Raw genomic sequence first — 18380 nt, 5'->3', positions numbered from 1 at the left:
TCTCCAAAGTGTCCCTGGCCCTGGAAAGTTGAAATCCACTGCACTCTGCCTGGTCTGGGGGCCCCTTCCAGTTCTCAGCCAACGGTGCACTTTTAATCTTTGTTCCTCTAGCCTAAAAAGATTCCTGGACACCTCTCATGAACTTGACCAGGGGAGGATCCAGGACTGAAGTCCAGGTGATGCTCTGAGAAGCGGACGAGGCTCTGGGCGCACGCCCCAGCCCCACACGGCTGACCCGCAGCGGGCAGCGCGGCCGCGCCAGTCCGCCCGCCGCTGCTCACACAGGCGGCGGCGCTGGGGCAGCTCCAAGTGCGTCGAGAAGTGTAATCCCTCCGCTAAGTACTTGGCTCTCAGTCTCCAATCACTAGTGGGAGCTGGAGAGGGCAAGTGAAAAAAAAATTCCAGAGGCAGCCGAGGAGCGAGAAGGAAAAAAAAAAAAAAAAAAAAGTCCCGCGGCGGCGGCGGCGGCGGCGGCGGAGCGGCCGTGGCGGCCAGAAGTTGACGGCGCGGCCCGCGGAGTCGGCGGGGCGTGCAGGGCGCGCCGGACGGTGCGGGACGGCGGCGTGGAGGACCAGAGTGCGGGAGCGCAGCGGCGGGTAAGGCGCGCGAGGTAGGGAGGGCGTGGCGGGGCCGCATCCCCGCGCTGGGGGTCGGGCAGCCGAGCTCCAGGGGGCTGCTGGACCGGCGTTAGCGGGGCGGGCTGGAGCCCTGTGCGGCGCTCGGCGGCCGTTGACCCGGGCGAGACCGAGCGCGGGAAGCAGGGGACTGGAGCGGGCGGCGCGGCCATGGGGCGGCGGCGGGGAGGGGGTCAGGCGGTGGCCGCCGGGGCTTTGTGAACAGGCGCTCTGCCGGGACCCCGAGGCCTCGTGCCTGCGCCGGCGAGCAGCTGGGAGCGGGCAGCGGCGGGCGGGACACGTGCTGGTGGAACTGGGGAAGGAGGGACGCGCCGAGGCGGGGAGTCTGGAACTGCACGCGGAGGGATGGGGCGAGAGTAAAGTGCAGTCGCGGAATCCGGGAAATGGGAGGGAGCCCTGCTGGCCCGGGACGGGACGCAGGGCGGGAGGAGGCAGCACCCGCGGGCACCTAACTGGGTGCGGAGCCACCTGCCTCATCCCGAGACGCAGAGGGAGAAGGTCCTCTGCGGTGGGTCCTGAAGCTCGGTCACTGCTTCTGTTGTCTCTTTCCCTGTCTCTGGCTTCTCGCTCCGTCTCCACTTCCTCCCTCTTTTTTCTTTATTTCTGTGTTTTCCCTCTCTCCCTGTCCATCGATCTCCCCTTCTTGCAGCCCAGCTCTGCTTCTCAGTCTCAACCAGTGTGTCCCTCTTTTCTTCTTCACTGTCTCCCCTAGCCTCTTGGTCTCTCTCTTTGGAGGCTGTCTTTCTGTTCCTTGTCTCACTGCTCTCCTTCCCTCCTTCTGTTCCTGGCTGCGCCCGTCTCTGTCCATCTCTGTGTGTGTCCACGCTGTTTCCATCTGTCCCTTGCAGTGATAGGATGTCAGAAACTAGCTAAGACCTCCGAAGGTTGCGCAGTGTGGTGGGGGTCCTATTCCTTTAGAGCCCCGCCTTTGCGGCTGAGGTCCTTGGTGTTTGTCCTGAAGGGGAACGCTGAGTTTGCTTGAGTTATTAGGAACTGCTCTTAGTCACCTTCCACCAAGGTGAGGTCAGTGACTGTGAGCAACCACAAACGTGCCAGTGAAAGAAAACAGAAGAAGCCAGGAGTTTAATTGCCTCCAACATATAAAGAGAATGTTCCAGACATATCTGTGTTGAAGCAGAACCACCTGAGAAAAGGTTTTTGAATTCTGGAAGGAATCACAAAAGGTTCCACCAGGAATGAGAGGGTTCATCTGAAGAGTGTTTGAAAATAATTTGAAAAAAGCACTTAATGGAAATCTTTTGCTGTACTCAACTAATGCCAGCTAATCTGTTTTCTTACATATATTTTTAGGACCCCAGTGACAACTTTCCTAATAATTGTTTGGGAAAAGTTATGGGAAATACCTTGTGTCAACTGGGACATTTGTATTTAAGAAAATATTCTGTCTTTGTACTTTTATACCTTTTTACACTCTAGTGATCAAGAAGAATTATTTCTAACTGCAAAGAAAATAGGAAAGGATTTGTCAGTGATTTTTAAAGCATGAGACATTCCCGGGATCAATAATTTCTTTGGAAAACTCTCATTATAAGGATGTTTTGAAGGATATTACATCTTAGTGAAATATGCAAGTTATTACACACTTAGATCATTGTGCATGCAAAAAAGTTTGTGTGGTAAGCAAATCAGTAGTGATGGTTTTTATGGGAAACATAGCTGGGAAATTAATTGCTGTGATTTTCACTGTTTTCTTTAGACATGCATAATGTACCTTTGTTTTTAGCAAAATATGGCCTAAGGCTACAAAACTTGATACAGTGTGTTATTTGTCCAATCTGAATTACCATTTAGAAAACCACCTTTTCCTTTCGGTCACATGATATAAGTTGATATGATCTCATTACTCATGTGCTAGGGGATGCTGATGAATTTTAAGGGCACTGATTTGTGATTTTAAATCAAAATGTTAGTTTTTGGTGAGTTAAAAATCTTGATTTATGTCATGTTATTGAATCATCACTATTTATAGGGATTTTGCCACCTTGTCTGCCAGGTGCTGCCCAGCATTTAGTCCAGGCAGGGTTGTCCAAAACTCCCTGTTAGATTGACACTGAGTGACGTGCCACTACTCATGGTGTGTTCATATATGTGTCTCAAAATGTTCCAGTCATTAAATAATATTTATTAAAAGGAAATCGACTTAATTTTTCCCTCATAAACTTTAAAAACTGTGTGAGACAGCCTGATAAAGTATTTTATTACAGTAAATGCTGATTTTATTATTATTTGTTTAAAAATATGAGGCAGTTTAAAATGTGGTTAGCTTTTGGTAGGTATAGCAACTCTCCCCACTCTTCCTCAGCACCACTTCTTTTTTGTCAGCTATCTCCAACCTAGTAAAACCTTTTCTAGTTTTTATAAGTCCCCAATCATCTTTCATGCTTCTGGATGCTCACTTCTGTAGTATAACTACTTGCCTAGTTCTTCTCTTTGGGACTGTTATCTAATTAAAGTGAGCTAGTGTTGTTCTTCTTCTTTTTTTTTTTTTTCTATTTTTTTTTCTCTGAACTTAAGATGCTCAGCACAGTGCTTGACATATGATAGACAAAAAGTCCTTGAAGGGCACTTGGTTCTGTTTAAGGTTCTCTTTCAATTTGTCTTGTAATTCTGATTCCTGGTACGTGAAATAGGTCAAGGGAAATATATTAGCATGCAATACCAGCAGGTCATCAACTTAGACATAAGAGAGTTTTCGAGAGCTTCTTGCCACACATTAATATTGAAAATGAAGAGGATGAGGGATGAAGAGTTTGAAAACCATGCTCAGAAATACATGGAAGCCACAGTAGCTGTGGAATCAAATCCTTGTGCTTCCTTCACCATACCAGTACTTCTCATTGCTGTCTTTCACTTCACTCTAAATGGGTGAATCGGTCTGTAATTAGAAGCTAACAATTAAAATATAAACTCTAAAGATTTCATTCTAATCAATAAAAGCCATGAGTGAAATTTATCAATTGTGGTAATTGATAATCACTTGTGATACATGTGCATGAAGGTAATATTTATCTTTCAGAACATTGACTTGAAGTTGCATCATTTATGTGCTAGATATTGTTCTGGGTGCTGTGTCATCTTGGGCAGAAGAATTATTTCTACTTGAAAAGTTCTTTGAACTTAACTGTTTTCCTCTATGGCTTTCTATATGTGGGTTGAAGGCAAGTAGAGAGAAGAGAAAAAAGTTCATATCAGATTAGTGGCTGGTTTTAAAGTTTTTTTCCCCCTAGAGACCATTAATTTTACTTAGGAACAACTTCAAATTTTTGAACCTTACATATCAGTCTTCCTTGTAAACTTATTTGAAGAAAACCTAAAAACTTTAAGAAAGCTTGATAACTATCTCGCTTGATGTTCTCCAATCTATTTTCCAGTTTTTGAATTTCATAATCAAATATATTTAGCTTTTAAATATGGATTTTGGGGGCTGGGGCTGTAGCTCAGCAGTACAGCACTTGCCTCGCACAAGTGAGGCACTGGGCTCAATCCTCAGCACCACATAAAAATAAATAAATAAAGATATTGTGTTCATCTCAACTAAAAAAATATTTAAAAAATAAATGAATATGGGTTTTGGTGGCTGGTTGGTAAACATTAAGAGTAGAAGGAGAGGGCTGGGGATGTGGCTCAGTGGTAGAGCGCTTGCCTAGCATGTATGAGGCACTGAGTTCAATTCTCAGCAATGCATATAAATAAATTAATAAAGCCACATCAACATCTAAAAAAAATTTTTTTTAAAGCTTTTAAAAAAAAGTAGGAGAGATTGATTTTGACTAAGAGAGGATTAGTTCAGGTTTCCACATGCTAAATTAGATGTGATTGTGGAAATTGAAATAAAAGTGTTGTGATATGTTGAGGTAAGCCAGGATTCAGGGAAGAGAGTGGCCAAGATTAGAAATGTAGATTTTAAATTCATTTCTATTGAATTAATAGTTAAAATTGTGGGAAAATAAAACTTTTTAGGGATAGAGATTGGAGAAAGAAATATATGAAGATTTAGGAGTGGATAAGAAAAACATTCTCTTTTTAAGTTCATATGTGTAAGGCAAAAAAAGATAATGTATAACTTCCAGAAGACAATAATTTGTTTTCATGATTCTTAGGCTATTTGCTTATATCCTGGTTACATTCATTTTTACTAAAATATTTGAGTACTCTTCAGTAGTTACCATTATATGCAGTAGAAAGATTACATCTTTAAGTGACACAGGGTCCTGGCTGTCATTGAACTTAAATTCTCGAGAGTGGAAACAGGGAACTACAACCAACCATATGAGTAAGATAATTTCCAAAAGTGAAAATTGCCATTAAGAAAATCAGGATATATGACTGCAAATGACAGGTCTGCTTTAAAGTACATAAGGTGGTAAGGAAAACATCTCTAAGGATGTTCCTAAATAGCAAAAGCACCAGCCCATGAAGATCTAGGGGAACTTCCTAGCAAAAGCAGCTACACACAAGCTGGCTGGGGTGGTTGGACTCGGGCAGTTAAGGCACATGGCTGGAATGATGTCAGAGACAGCCAGGCCCTAGGATGGGAAGTATGCATTTAACTCACAGTACATTTTATTGAATACCCTGGAGGATTGAAACAGAGAAGTGAAGAAAGATGACTTGGCATGTCTGTCTGTCTGTCTGGTGTGAGCAAGAGTGTCTGAAGTGAAATGATGTGGGAGGCTATGGAAATGATGCAGCTGGGAGTTTGGCCAAGGGTGGAACCTGGAGAGATTGATCAGACATTGTTCTTATCACTGAATAGGAGGTTCATTGAGTTGAATCACCCTCCCCACCCCCAACCTGATCTACATTGCAGCAACTCAATGGCTCATTCGTTGTTTTTTACTTTTAAATGTTAGACCTCAGCATCTTCTTAAAGTTCCCAGACTTAACTTTCTTATCTTCCTTCAGATACCTCCTGGACTGTAAACTTCTTTCTGGGAGAGCCTGCAGAATGTCCTGAGAAGTGCTGTGGTTAAGTTCTTAGGGCTAGGGATGATCCCTGCACTATACTGCAGTGCTGGGCTCTTTGAGAAAAGTGGCCTAGAGGGCTAACTTAAGTAGTGTCTTTCCACTGGATTTTCGGTAAGGTTTGTGTCTGAGCACAAAGGAAAGTAGCAAGGGAGAATTCCTTGATTGTCTTTATTGTGTAAACCCTCAGCTTTGAAAAGCTTGGATGCTTCTTGAAGACTTCCCTGTCAAGTTCACATGTTTAGGTCTGGATATTACCACTGTTGAATGTCAGCCCACGGAGAGTGCCAGTTTAGAGTAGGCATGCAGTAAATATTGTGGGATACTGTTGGATGTTTAATTCAGTTGATTTTATTTTTCATGTCTTTCAACAAATATATAGCTGCAGCTTTAAAAGATTTTAAGTAGTAAATTTGGAAATGATTTTTCTGGAGATTGTATTTACTAATTGGTTGAAGGAAAAAAGATAATTTAATGTGTTTCTGTTAAATGCTTCTTGTGCCTGGCTTTCTTAAGGTAATGTTTTAGTCATTTTTATAGTAGTTAGATAGATAGGGACTTAAGCAAGTACAGAAACATTTGTCACTGGTTAATTTGATGATTAATGAATCTGAAATGATTCCAAGGAAGTCTGTAATGATGGTGCCTTTGTCTAAATTAATCTTTTGATAGAAATCTTGAGTTTTATCTAAGTAATACACTTTATAACCGTCTATAAATGATAAATTATCTTCAATTCTTTTTCTGGAAACAAGCTACTATTTGATTGTCCAGTATACATGTAGCCATAATCACCTACATGGTGGGGGATTTTCCTACAATCCTTCCTCTAATTGCAGAATGTAGTGCAGCATTCTAAGGGGGTTGCAAACATTGGGCCATCATCTTTTTTTTTTTTTGTATATAGTAATTTCCTTCCACTGCCCCCGATCCCCTGTTAAACTGGAGATTTAATTCAGGAGCACGCTACCACTGAACCACATACTCAGCCCTTTTTATTTATTTATTTTTTAAATTTTGAGACAGCCTTGTTGAATTGCCCAAGCTGCCTTCCAACTTGCAGTCTTCCTGCCTCAGCCTTCAGAGTAGCTGAGATGACAGGAGTACAACATCACACCTGGCTCTACTGTATCCTTTGATGCTTCAGCTAGTTAAGAATACTTTCTGTGTCTTTATCATCTCCCTTTCCCCCTTACTCCATTTTGCCAAAACTCGGCGCATTATTCCCATTGGCTTCCATGTCAGGTATCTTTGGTTGCCTCTCTAGGTCTTCTCTGAATCAAACTTTCTTACGCTTTCTTCCCAGGAAGATAACCTGATGAACCACCTGGATTACCAGATAGCACAGGTCATGGGGAAGCCTGGCAGAGTAGAGGGAGGGTGGAGGAGAGAAGATGTTCATTCTTTTGACTCCTTTTTTGTTAGATCAACTTGTGCTGCCTGTGTCCCTGCACTGAATGTCACTGTCCCTCTCAAGATAGCCTCTCTGTAAATTTCTTCTTCAGATTCCAGTCATCCCTGGAATAGCTCCTTTGCTTTTACGAGCCGATCCTTATAGTTCTTTTGCAGTCCTGCTCACAACTTATTAAATTGTTGTTCATAAATAAACTCTCCTCAGTTTATCAGGAGCTAAAACAGTTAAGGCTCCATTTTTTGTTGATTGAGCTTCATAAAAAGCCTCTTTCTTTTTGGAGTCTTCTTGGATTGGAGCAGTTGGCTTCTCTTAGCTCTGTTGGAAATCTGCTTTCCTTTCCAAATTGTGTGTTTTTATTGATGAGACAGTGGTCTGAACTCAACGTTGTTATTATGTAGGTACTTTTTCAGTCAGTTTGTTGGTTTAATCTTTTTACTGGCTAGGCTGTATATCTTCTACATGGATACTGTTTCATTCACTCTTTCATTTATCCATTTATACAGTGCATATTAAAGAGGCACTGTTTAAGACTAGGCAGTGTGGATACAAAAAGGCAGATCTTTGTCCTTATTTGAAATGCCCTTTTTGGGCATAGTGAACAGGAAATACACAAACATAATGTTTACAGTCAGATTTTTGTTTAGAGCTAAAAAGAAAATAGGGTGCAGTAGAAGAGAGAAATAGGTAGGATTATCATTTGGTTCAGATTACAAGCAACTCAGGAATGGGCATTATCTATTAACCTATATCTTTAATGCAGGCTTTTAATATATAGACTTTAAAAGCTTTTTTCTATGACACATAGAATAAATCTTACGGGAAAATTAGAAATTGCAAATAAACCTTAAGAAAATAAGTTGCTTTATACCATTGTAATGGTACAAACTAAAATTAATAGTGTATATCTACATATATATCCCTTAAGAATTTTCTTTTGCATTCTGTACTTTTACACAAAAGAGATCATATATATTTTGTGACTTGAGTTTTTCATGTCATCATGTATTGGTAATATCACATCAACAGATGCATTTTGAAACATTTAAGTATGATCTAATACAAATCACAAGGATCCTCCTTTCCCTGCCAGATTTTAAAAAAATTAATTATTTTTAGGTTTTCAAAAAAAGAAGAAAGTTAAAATGACCTAAAATGCTACCACACAAATAATCTCTGGATATTAGTAGACTTTTTGAATGCAGGTAATAGAAATTGTGTCATACAGATTTTTATTTCATCAAAATTCCTTTGAATTATGATGTCTAATAAAATTAAATGACAGTTTAATCAAATCTCTTATTTAATCATTACACTCTGGAATTATTTGAGGCCTAACACCATTGCTAGTTATCACATATTAAGTGAAAAATTGGGGTTTGGTGGTAATGAGCCATTTGACTAATCCAGATAAGCCATTTCCACATAAGTGTTTTACTTGGTTGCCTCTGCTTTCCCAGTGAGCTCCAAGGAAAGGGCCTTCTGTGGAAGTGTGCAGCCCAGGAGGGACCCCACAGCCAAATGCAAACCGAGGGGCGTTGTAGATGACTGGGTTGGAGTGTAAGCTGTCTCTCCCTGGCTCTGAGGTCTTGGGAAAGTTCATGAACCTTCTGTTCCCTGCTTCATTCTCTATAAAATGGGAATGAAAATAATAGTGTTTCCCTCAGAGGGCTGTTTGAAGATGACAGTCCTCAGTGTTTGTAAACAGTGGAGATCAATGGCAGGCTCGTGGTAAACCTAAGGAAGTGTCTGATAAGTGAGTTAATACATGGCCAATCATGCCTAAGAATCGTTGATACGCTTACACTGCAAACTCTTCTGAGCTTTTATTATGCTGTCAGGGATTATGACAGTTCTCAAAAAGAGTATTTGACTGTGGGACTTGTGTTTTCCCCCGCGTGATCGCTGGACTGATGCTTCTCTAAATACACGTTGGGGGAAAAGATGGTTCAAATAATTGACTCAACTTTTCCACTGGTTTGTTATCTCCTGAAGTGGAGAGACCATTTCTATCACCATGACTTATTCTTACACCAGTTATATTTTGAGAAGGAACCTACCCAGATCTTGTTTTGTCTGTTTGTTTTTAACTTTTTCCTTTCAAAGATAAAAGTGCATGCTTTTCTTCTTCATCTGGAGAAAGAATCCAGCCACTGTACATGGATCTCTGCTGCTCATGAGCTCAGGATTTGCAGGGTATGATATTTTCTATAAAGGTACTCATTGTTATTTTCTAATTGTAAAGAATATATATTCATTGGAGTAAATTTGGGAAACGTAGGGAACTCTCACAAAATCACTTACTCTTACCATTCAGGAATAGCCACTGTTAACATTTTGGGTCTTCTTTCCTTTACAAAATCGGGAGTATAATATTTTGTGTCCCTTTTCACTTTTGACTTTGTTGATAAAAATATTCTCAATCCAAAAACATGCAGTGATTTATGGCTTTCGTATGATTGGTAATCTACATTTCAAAAGAGCTTCCTTCCTTCCTTACCAAATTCTGAAGCCAGAGACAATATGAAAATAAAATGGTGTACGTAGAATAAGTTTCTCCCTCATTTAAAGTGTTCTCGGAAATTGGAACCACCTGGTAAGCAGTTGGCAATTCTGTTGAAAAGACCTGGAGTAGGTGACCTCAGGTTGCTTCATTTTTATGAGTCATTCCAGTGTTCAAGCCAACAGCCAGATGGACTCAGCACAGTCCAGACCAGGTTGTTTTGGAGGCATTACTTACTCATCTGGAGTGGCTTGATTGAACTTATATAATGTTGAGATTAACTAGGAAAAGGTATTCATGGGAACCTGAATTATTCCTCCATAAATTTAATCTACTATTTAATTTTTAAGTGGTAAATCTGTTCCCTCCATTGCATGGTGGAGGTAGAATTCTCATATATTCATATAGGTAATAAAATGGTCTCTAAATGTCTGATGTAATTTTCAGAAGGAAATAATATTGAATCGATGTGACAGTGCATAGTGTAAAGACTTTAAATATGCTAATTGTTACAAGTTTTTACTTAGTGTTCTTCATAAATGATAGATGCTGAAGTGGTTAAAATATACCTGCTGAATAAGCCATTTTTATTAGAAAGTCCTTATTCAACAACTTTGAATCTTCCTTTCAGTCACTCCTCTAAATACTTTTTTTTTTTAAACATCTGTAGCAAATGAAAATATTTTAACCCTCTCTGAAGAGGAAAACCATACTACACTGTTTAATTGAATTAAATTAGCTTTTCAGGGAAATTTACCTACGAGCTGTTTCTGGAACCAATTAGGAAAATGATCTTTGTATTCTGTGGCATTTATGTTTGATTATGTTTTTCTTAGTAATTCTCAATGGACCTGATTCACTCCTTGCTTCGGTCATCCAACCCTTGTGATTTTTGTAGGAAAATTAGGCATTTCCTACCCCATAATTATGCATATTTATGAAATAATGTATGCTTCCTCTTTGAATATAAATGTTATAATAAATTTTTAATTCTTTAACAATAAAATTGAGTTTTAACATTTTAACATTCTGTGTAATATGTTAAAGATGAGATAAACAGTCATACAAAAATTAATTTCATCCAAAAAAGGTTTTATATATTTAGCTTTTAGCACCTTAACTGATAGATGCAAGAGATATTGTTTGGAAAAATGGTAGATAATCCAAAATTTTTCATGGACGTATTGCCTTGGAATATTCTTTATTTTAAACCTGTTGAAGATTTGATGCACTATATTTTCTGCATTCTTTTTAAATTGCAGTCTGTTGTTTTACAAAGCCATAAGGAAATGAAATTGTGCTTGAAAAACTCAATATTTTCAAGTTTTTTAGCTGTAAGACTTTCTTTTGTGATGAGTAGTATGGGATACATTTTATATGCTTGGCACAAAGACTAACTAAAGGACTTGAATACTTCTGATTTAACAGTTTAAACAAAAAACTAACCTTCTTAAACAAACAAACAAACCAAAAAACACTTTGCTTTCTGTGCCTCAATCTGAATCTCAGATTTGCTTCTGTTTTCCATGTAAATCCTAGAATATATAAATACTCACTTGCATTCTTTTTTACTATCGACCTTCCAACTACCCCCATCCACCTTCTCATAATCTTCTCTTTGTCTCTATCACTTTTGCACTTGATCTGAAAATGCTGTTTTCTGTGACTCCTTTTCTCTGGGACAGCGAGAATTGAAGTGTACTAATTTCTGTTGTGAACACCCAGAGTGTTCCCTTACTAGCTGTACTACTCTGTGACTGACCGGAGCTCTGACTAAAGTAGCATAATTTGGAATGATGATTTGGCATTTTATAGGCATAATATTAAAATATTTTAATGTTATAAACGAATAACATCAAGATGTTAATTTTGTGATGAAATCACTTATAATTTCACTCCAAATGTTTTTATGAATTGCCCATGTTTTAAACATTTAAAGAAAAGCATTCCATGGCCAAAAAAACTAACAATGGAATGAACATACATTATATTAAATATTTTCTAAATATTATTTGTATCTGTAATTTTCATTCTTTTACATAATCTCTTTGATATGTAAAAATTTATAATTATGTAGTACAGGTTTTCATGAAAACCTTTTTAGCTCTCATTTTATTTGAAATTTCATGCATTTATGCTTTTGGTTTAAAAGCTGTTATTTTGCATTCTTAAACATTTTTCTTCAAACTTACTAGCATGAACCTTGATTTAGCTATAAATTTCTTTTTTGGCTCATGTTTCTTAAACTTGGAAGGTATAATGCAGTTCAACAATAATATTTTACATCTTTAGCTTATGAACAATGTCTTTCTTACAAATGGAATTATTAAATATTTATGTGATGTGAATGAATTTGATTCCATACTGTAAATCAAAGCGTGTCAAAGAGATAATCAAGTCCTGTTCTAAAGGGAAAGATGTTTAAATTTACAGGTGAATAAAAGCATAAATAGACTGAATATGGAAAAGAAAATGAGAGAACATTTGCGAGAACATGTTGAGAACATTTATGAAGTGTCAAGTTGATTCAGTCTATTATTCTGTCTTTAGGTGATGTATTAGGGGATATGTTAGGGAAGAGTAGATTGGTATTCCATTGTTTTACTTTTAAAAAATTAGTATTCTCTCTTCTTAAAATCTATTTTCCTTAATCTAAACCACAGAAGTCTGCCATTAATGAAACTCTGTGCTCCATTCTTGGAAGTGATTAGTACTTTTAAGCGTGTTTGATTTCTTGGCTTTATATTTTGTTGGTCAACTGAAGTGAATATTCAGTTGAAGTACTGCAGCAGTGCCTCAGCTGTGTCTTTGCCTCTGGGCACTGTCCATCTTGTACAGCACGTGCACTCCTTACATCTGTTGGGTTTCATTGTAAACTTTACATTTCTACATGGAAAGCAAGCTGACCTTTGTTTTTCTTCATATGGTTGTCCTGAGGTCCATGGATCATTTTATTTGCTTGGATTTTCCTGAGTTTCTGTTTTATTTTTTCTCCCTTCTCCTTTTTGGTGAAAGCAGAGTTGTAATTTTTTTTTTTTTTCCCATTAAGAAGCAGATATTTTTGGAGTAGCTAGCCTGGGTTAGGTCAGAGCTGCATGCTTGTAGCATCTCAAATAATCATGAACTCCATTGTTGTTGCTTTTGCTTTTTTGTTGTTGTTGCTTTTTCTGGGATTGAATGCAGAGTCTTGCTTATGCGAGTCAAGCTTTGTACCATTGAGCTACATCCCCAGGCTGAACTCTGGTTTTAAATAAGATGAGAACCACATTTTCTGTTCTTAAGTGATGTTCGTGCCATTGTTAGCTCTTTTGGCTGCAGGAACATATTAATGCAGCATCCCAGAGGTGACTTTTAAGCCCCTTTTTATGATAACTAAGGCTCATTATCCTGAGAAGTACAGTAACCCTATAGCTTTCCAATTTGAGTCTTATTTGAGTTTTCCCCCTAGTAACTCATAAAGTTTTGGAAATCTTGTAGGTTATCCCACTGACTTGGCATTTCACATAGTGGAAAAACTTAGTATCTTTTGCAGACCTGGAAAATTTAATCTACATTTCCTTTTCTGCATCATTTTAAAAGATGTTAAATAAGACCACTTCCAGCACCTTCCCTATTTGTGGTTTTCCTGCCAAAGTCATGCCTTTTTTTTTCACTGTCTTTGTTTCTCCAATAAAGGTTCATCTAATCCTATGATGATTCAGTTCTTAAACTTTTGTGGTAGTTCCTTGTCAAGGGCTGTTAAAAAAACCAAGTGGATTATATTGACTGATTTCTCCCTTGAGACTCAACAATTTTTAATTTGCCAAGAGGTGATTACCTCTGAAAAGAATCAAAGCTAACCCCCCTCCATGATTATGTTTGCTAAATTCTTCAGTGATCTTATGCTTTAGCACATAAAGATCTCACAAATTTTCCAGATTTTTAAAAAGCAATTATAGCACTGAATTAGGGAAACTTCAAAGACTGGATAAAAGAGGTGAAACTCAGCATTAATATGAATGGTCAAAATGCAATTATATATAAGCAGGAAAAAAATGAGGCTATAGTGTTTGTCTTTCCTACATTTCAGGCACTATGCTAAGCCCATCCCATTGAAGACACCAGGTATAATCTTCTCATTTTACAGTTGAAGGAATTTAAGGCACATTGAGGTTCAGTAGGTGGTGGCCCTGGACAGTCATGTAGGAACCTCTGTTGCTAAATCTGTGCAGATATTGGAGACGCTTGCTAGATCCCATGTTGGTTGGTTACTGATGATGCAGAGTTCTTTGGCACTCAACCATGTGGTCCTGAGTTTGGAAACATGCAGAGGCAAGGAAGAGACATATGCATCAAGAACTGCATGCGATAGTAATTATGTGTGGAAGGTGTTATTAGAGAACAGAGTAAGGAGTGATCAGGAAAGAGACCTGGGTTGGGTATGGTGGTACACACCTCGGCCACTCAGGAGGCCGAGGCAGGAGGATCTCAAGTTCAAGGTAAGCCTTGAAATTTAGGAGACCCTGTCTTAAAATATAAAAAATAAAAACAAAAATGGGAATACAACTAGCTGTGTGATAGAGCTACTGCCCACCTCCTCCTCCAAAAAAAAAAAAAAAAAGACTTGTTGATTATATTCTGAGATAAATGATGGGTGAAGAAAGAAAATGTTTAAAATCTTGGAAAAATTTATTTTGAACCTAAAATGATGTGGTCCCCCCACCCACCCTGTTCATGTAACATTCTATAAAGTTCCTATAGAGGGAATACTAGCAGTAATTTTTTTTCAAATAGAGGAAAATTATCACATCTTTATTAAAACTTACTTTTACATTTGACCCACGTGTTGTATGTTGTGGGATGCCACCCGTGAATTATTTGAGCTTATTTGAGCTATTTTGTGGCTCCTTCCAGTCAAAGGATTGCACAATGCACATGACCTTGGCTCTGCTAGGGAGACTGCTCTCTTAGCTTTGGAGTGGGGCGTAACCCGTTGGAAACTGGCAGCCCACCTGGTACCTTATTTGGCAAGAGAACATTCTATGGAAAACATTTGATGCTTCCCACATATAAGTAAACCAAACACAGGCTCTCACTCTCTTTCCAGTGTGGAAGCTCTACCCCTAAGGTCGAAGAGCAGTCCCATCCCCACTTTCTAAAATTACTTCCTGTGTCTTATGGTGTCTTCGCCCTTTTCTCTTTCACAGCTTTGTTTTGCAGCCAGCCCCTTACACACAGAGTCACCTCAAATTTCATTTCCTGGGTGGGACAAGGGTGAGAGTGTGTGTGGTGTATGAGGGACATTTAACATGGGTTAGCTATGACATTTATAAATTTGGGAAATTAGATAGCTCAAGTAATTCTATAAGAATACAGGAGTGCCAGACAAAGAAAAAGTCATTTAATCTGAAATTACATTTTTAAACTTATTTTGAAGGAAGCATCATGACTTATCACCTACATGTGTGGCTTCACAAAGGTTGATGTTGCGTTGGGGAATGGGACCAGAAGATAATGTACTAAAAAAACAATAAAACCTTTAGGGAGAGTTTTTCATCTTGCAACTTTTACAGATTTTATGTGGTATTTGAATGATGGTAGATCATCTTTTGTAGTAGGACTGTCAGAGTGTACCAGAGAGAATGGAAATGAAATCACTGTAGCATCTTCCAGGCTGGCTTGCAACCTGTCAAAACTGTCATTGTCAGTCACTTTGCTTCCTATCTCCCCATGTCTTTTCCAGAAAGAAACCTCCCTTTGTTTTAAGTACAGTACTGTTAACATTTTGCAGAGAAAAATGCAGTGGGGCATTTTTACTGTGGCAGCAGAGTTTAGCTGAGGCAGAGTTACTGAATTAAAAAATAAATTTTTGTTTTCCAAAATGACTGGATTAAGCATGCATGTGGTGCTATGGGGAAAGCAAGTCTTTTAAAATAAATCTATTTATTTGTTTATTTATAGATGGACACAATACCTTTATTTTATTTATTTATTTTTATGTGGTACTAAGGATCCAACCCAGTGCTGGGTGAGCACTCTACCAATGAGCCACACAACTCCAGCCTGAAAGCAAGGTTTAATGGATTTCCGCATTAAAAGTAAAATGGCTGTTTTGCTTTGTAATATTTTTATTTTAATATTTAAAATATGTAATATTGAGTGAGGGATGTAGCTTAGTGTTAGAATACTTTCTTATCATGTGTGAAGACTTGGGTTCTATCCCCAGCACTAGAAAAAATAATTAAAGATACCATGTATATGTCAAATCAAAACCTTTTTTTGGTAATTGAATAACCAACAGTTGATTTTCCAAAGGAGTATAAATATTATAGAAACACACCAAGTTATAATTTGTAACAAATAGAAAGCTTCCTACTGACTCCTTATATTCCAAAATATAATTTTTCCATTATGGAAAATTATATTCATGTCGAACATAAATAATCAGATATTTGCTTCACTAATGATCTAGCTTATTTTGAAATCATGTTACTGGATTTAACGATGTGACCTCTGTTCTGCGACCTTGTGTATTCTGGAGGCTTGTTATGCTTGTCAAGGGTATTTCCTTTTATTTGTTTTAATTTTACCTGCCATTTAAATCATCGAATGACCCTTTATAATTTTATTATGAAACCATATAATAAGGAAGGACTAGTTGATTATTTTTTACTTTAACTTTCATAATCTCATATAATTCAGATCTTCTTTGTGTTCTCATTTCTCAGTTCAAATAATTCCAATTTCTTTTGTAATTTCTCATCACAATAATGGATGTTATAGAGTAACATGTTTTAATGCATTCATTCTTACTTTAGCTTACTTTACCTCTGCTCTTCCACGGGAGGAAGTCAGGTAGCATGTTAAAGAACACAGGACTGGGAGGCAGGAAAGGTCATAATTGGTTCTGAACCTCAGGTTGACCACTGAAAATGAGCTCAGCCAGACCCTCTTAGCCATGCTGGCTCTGAAATACTATGATTCTGTAACCTGAATGGGCAAATCATAGCTTGCTAAAAATTGCAGAATGGCTTTTGTTTTTTTGAGAGCAAGCCATCTTGAGCTGTTTGATCATTGTATCTTTTTTATTCCGGTAGTTTGGGGAATTTCAGATACCAAAGTGAGTGTTGATTACTTAGGTCCCTATCAAACCTAATCAACTCTAAGATTTTATGCTTCTTTATAAGAGTCTGATACTTACAAATAATTACACTCTTTACCCCTTACATGTTCTTATAGATAAACTCTCTCCTTGAGGTTAGCAAAGAATTTTGGTTAATGGGAAATAATTTTGTCAATCAGTATTATACTCCTCTCTTGGAATTATTTTCTAAGAACTTTAAAGCAATTGTTAAAAATATTTTGTTCAGGGGTCTGGGGTGGAGGCTCAGTGGTCGAGTGCTCACCTAGCATGCATGAGGCACCGGGTTCGATCCTCAGCACTACATAAAAACAAACTAATGTATCCACCTAAAACTAAAGATACATAAATAAATAAATATTTAAAAAATTTGTTCAGAATTTGATTCAGTTTCATGTTGATTGAATTGGATGACAATGGCTAATTTTTGAGAGACAAAATATGTGCAACTTGACTTGCCCCAGTATAATAAATTAGTTTCTATGATTGTAACTTTTCACTAATTTGTAAGGGATGACTTACCTTTAGGTGCCTTGTCTGTTCCTTTTATCCCTTTGTGTCCGCATGCTAAGTATTCTTTTTAAAACAAAGACAAAGATTGACCTAGGTTTAAATGTTGTGCACTTAAACTGGCTTCCTTTTTTCAGAAGTTAATACCCCATTTGGTTCTTTTCCTAATATTCTTTTTTCGTATTATTGTAGGACTGGTTAAATGTTCTGATAACTTTACACACACACACACACACACACACACATTTTTAAAAAAAAAATTTTTTAAGTTGTTGATGGACCTTTATTTTATTTATTTGTATGTGGTATTCAGAATCGAACCCAGTGCCTCATGCATGCTAGGCAAGTGCTCTACCACTGAGCCACAACCCCAGCCCCCACACACATATTTTTTAGTTGTAGGTAGATACAGTACCTTTATTTTTTATTTCCATGTGGTGCTGAGAATTGAACCCAGTGCCTCGCGCTTGTCCTGATACCCTTTAAGTGTCTGGGAAACTTGATATCTTAATATTTTCAAATCTATGGATAATTTCCTCTGAAGAGACTATATTTTCATACAGTAGTCAACTTTATTATTTTTATGTATGTGGGGATCTCAGTGGTGTTTTCTAGATTATCCATACCAAGTTTTTAGTCCCAGCATGCTAATGTTCAACCTTTCCTTACAGTATGTCAGTATGTGCCAATGGGAAAATTACCCTTATCAATTTAACTGAAATGTAATGAGAAGATAGATCATCAGAGTCCCTAAAATTTCATCCTAGAGCATTTGCTTTAATGGAAGGTGGGAAGCCTCTCATAAAGTGAGGTGCAAATTTGTATGAATGTTTTTTGCTTTTATATAAGGGGAGAAAAATTGGAATTCTAAGGAAACACTAAAAATGTTTTTATTCATAGCAAATGGGTTAGAGTTCATAATACTAAAACTTTTGAATTAGAATGAGAAAATGGGAACCAGAAGAAGATGGCTCTCTTTTTGTGGACTGTTTTCTTGGCAGGTGGATTGAAAAGGAACAAAATAATCCGATAACTTATGCCCAAATGTCCAATATTATTCATGTGTTTTTTATAGTGCTTCTATTCTTCTTACTTGCCCAATTCATAATTCACTTTTAGAAAATAGTGTGTTAATCACATTGTATTGGACTCAGTCCCTCCCATTGTCTCCACCCCTCCTGTTCTTATGTACTCTGCACTCTATCAATTTGTAAT

General features: G+C 38.0%; 1 protein-coding gene across 6 annotated transcripts in view; it reads left to right on the top strand.

Moving 5' to 3' along the window:
• Positions 1-256: 256 nt before the first annotated feature.
• The window catches only part of Bmpr1b (bone morphogenetic protein receptor type 1B), a 360238-nt gene continuing 342114 nt past the window's right edge, over positions 257-18380 (top strand). For 4 of the 6 annotated variants that reach the window (XM_078021899.1, XM_078021895.1, XM_078021897.1 and 1 more), the window contains exon 1: positions 258-596. The gene's annotated coding sequence lies outside the window, so the exon portion shown is untranslated. Of the gene's footprint in view, positions 597-18380 lie in introns of all 6 variants that reach the window. The other 2 variants (XM_078021903.1, XM_078021900.1) reach the window with 1 other exon arrangement.

The sequence above is a fragment of the Ictidomys tridecemlineatus genome, chromosome 9, assembly GCF_052094955.1.
Source record: "Ictidomys tridecemlineatus isolate mIctTri1 chromosome 9, mIctTri1.hap1, whole genome shotgun sequence".
Taxonomy (NCBI): Eukaryota; Metazoa; Chordata; class Mammalia; order Rodentia; family Sciuridae; genus Ictidomys; species Ictidomys tridecemlineatus.
Note: the sequence above shows the minus strand (reverse complement) of the source record. Positions and strands in the feature narration are given on the sequence as shown.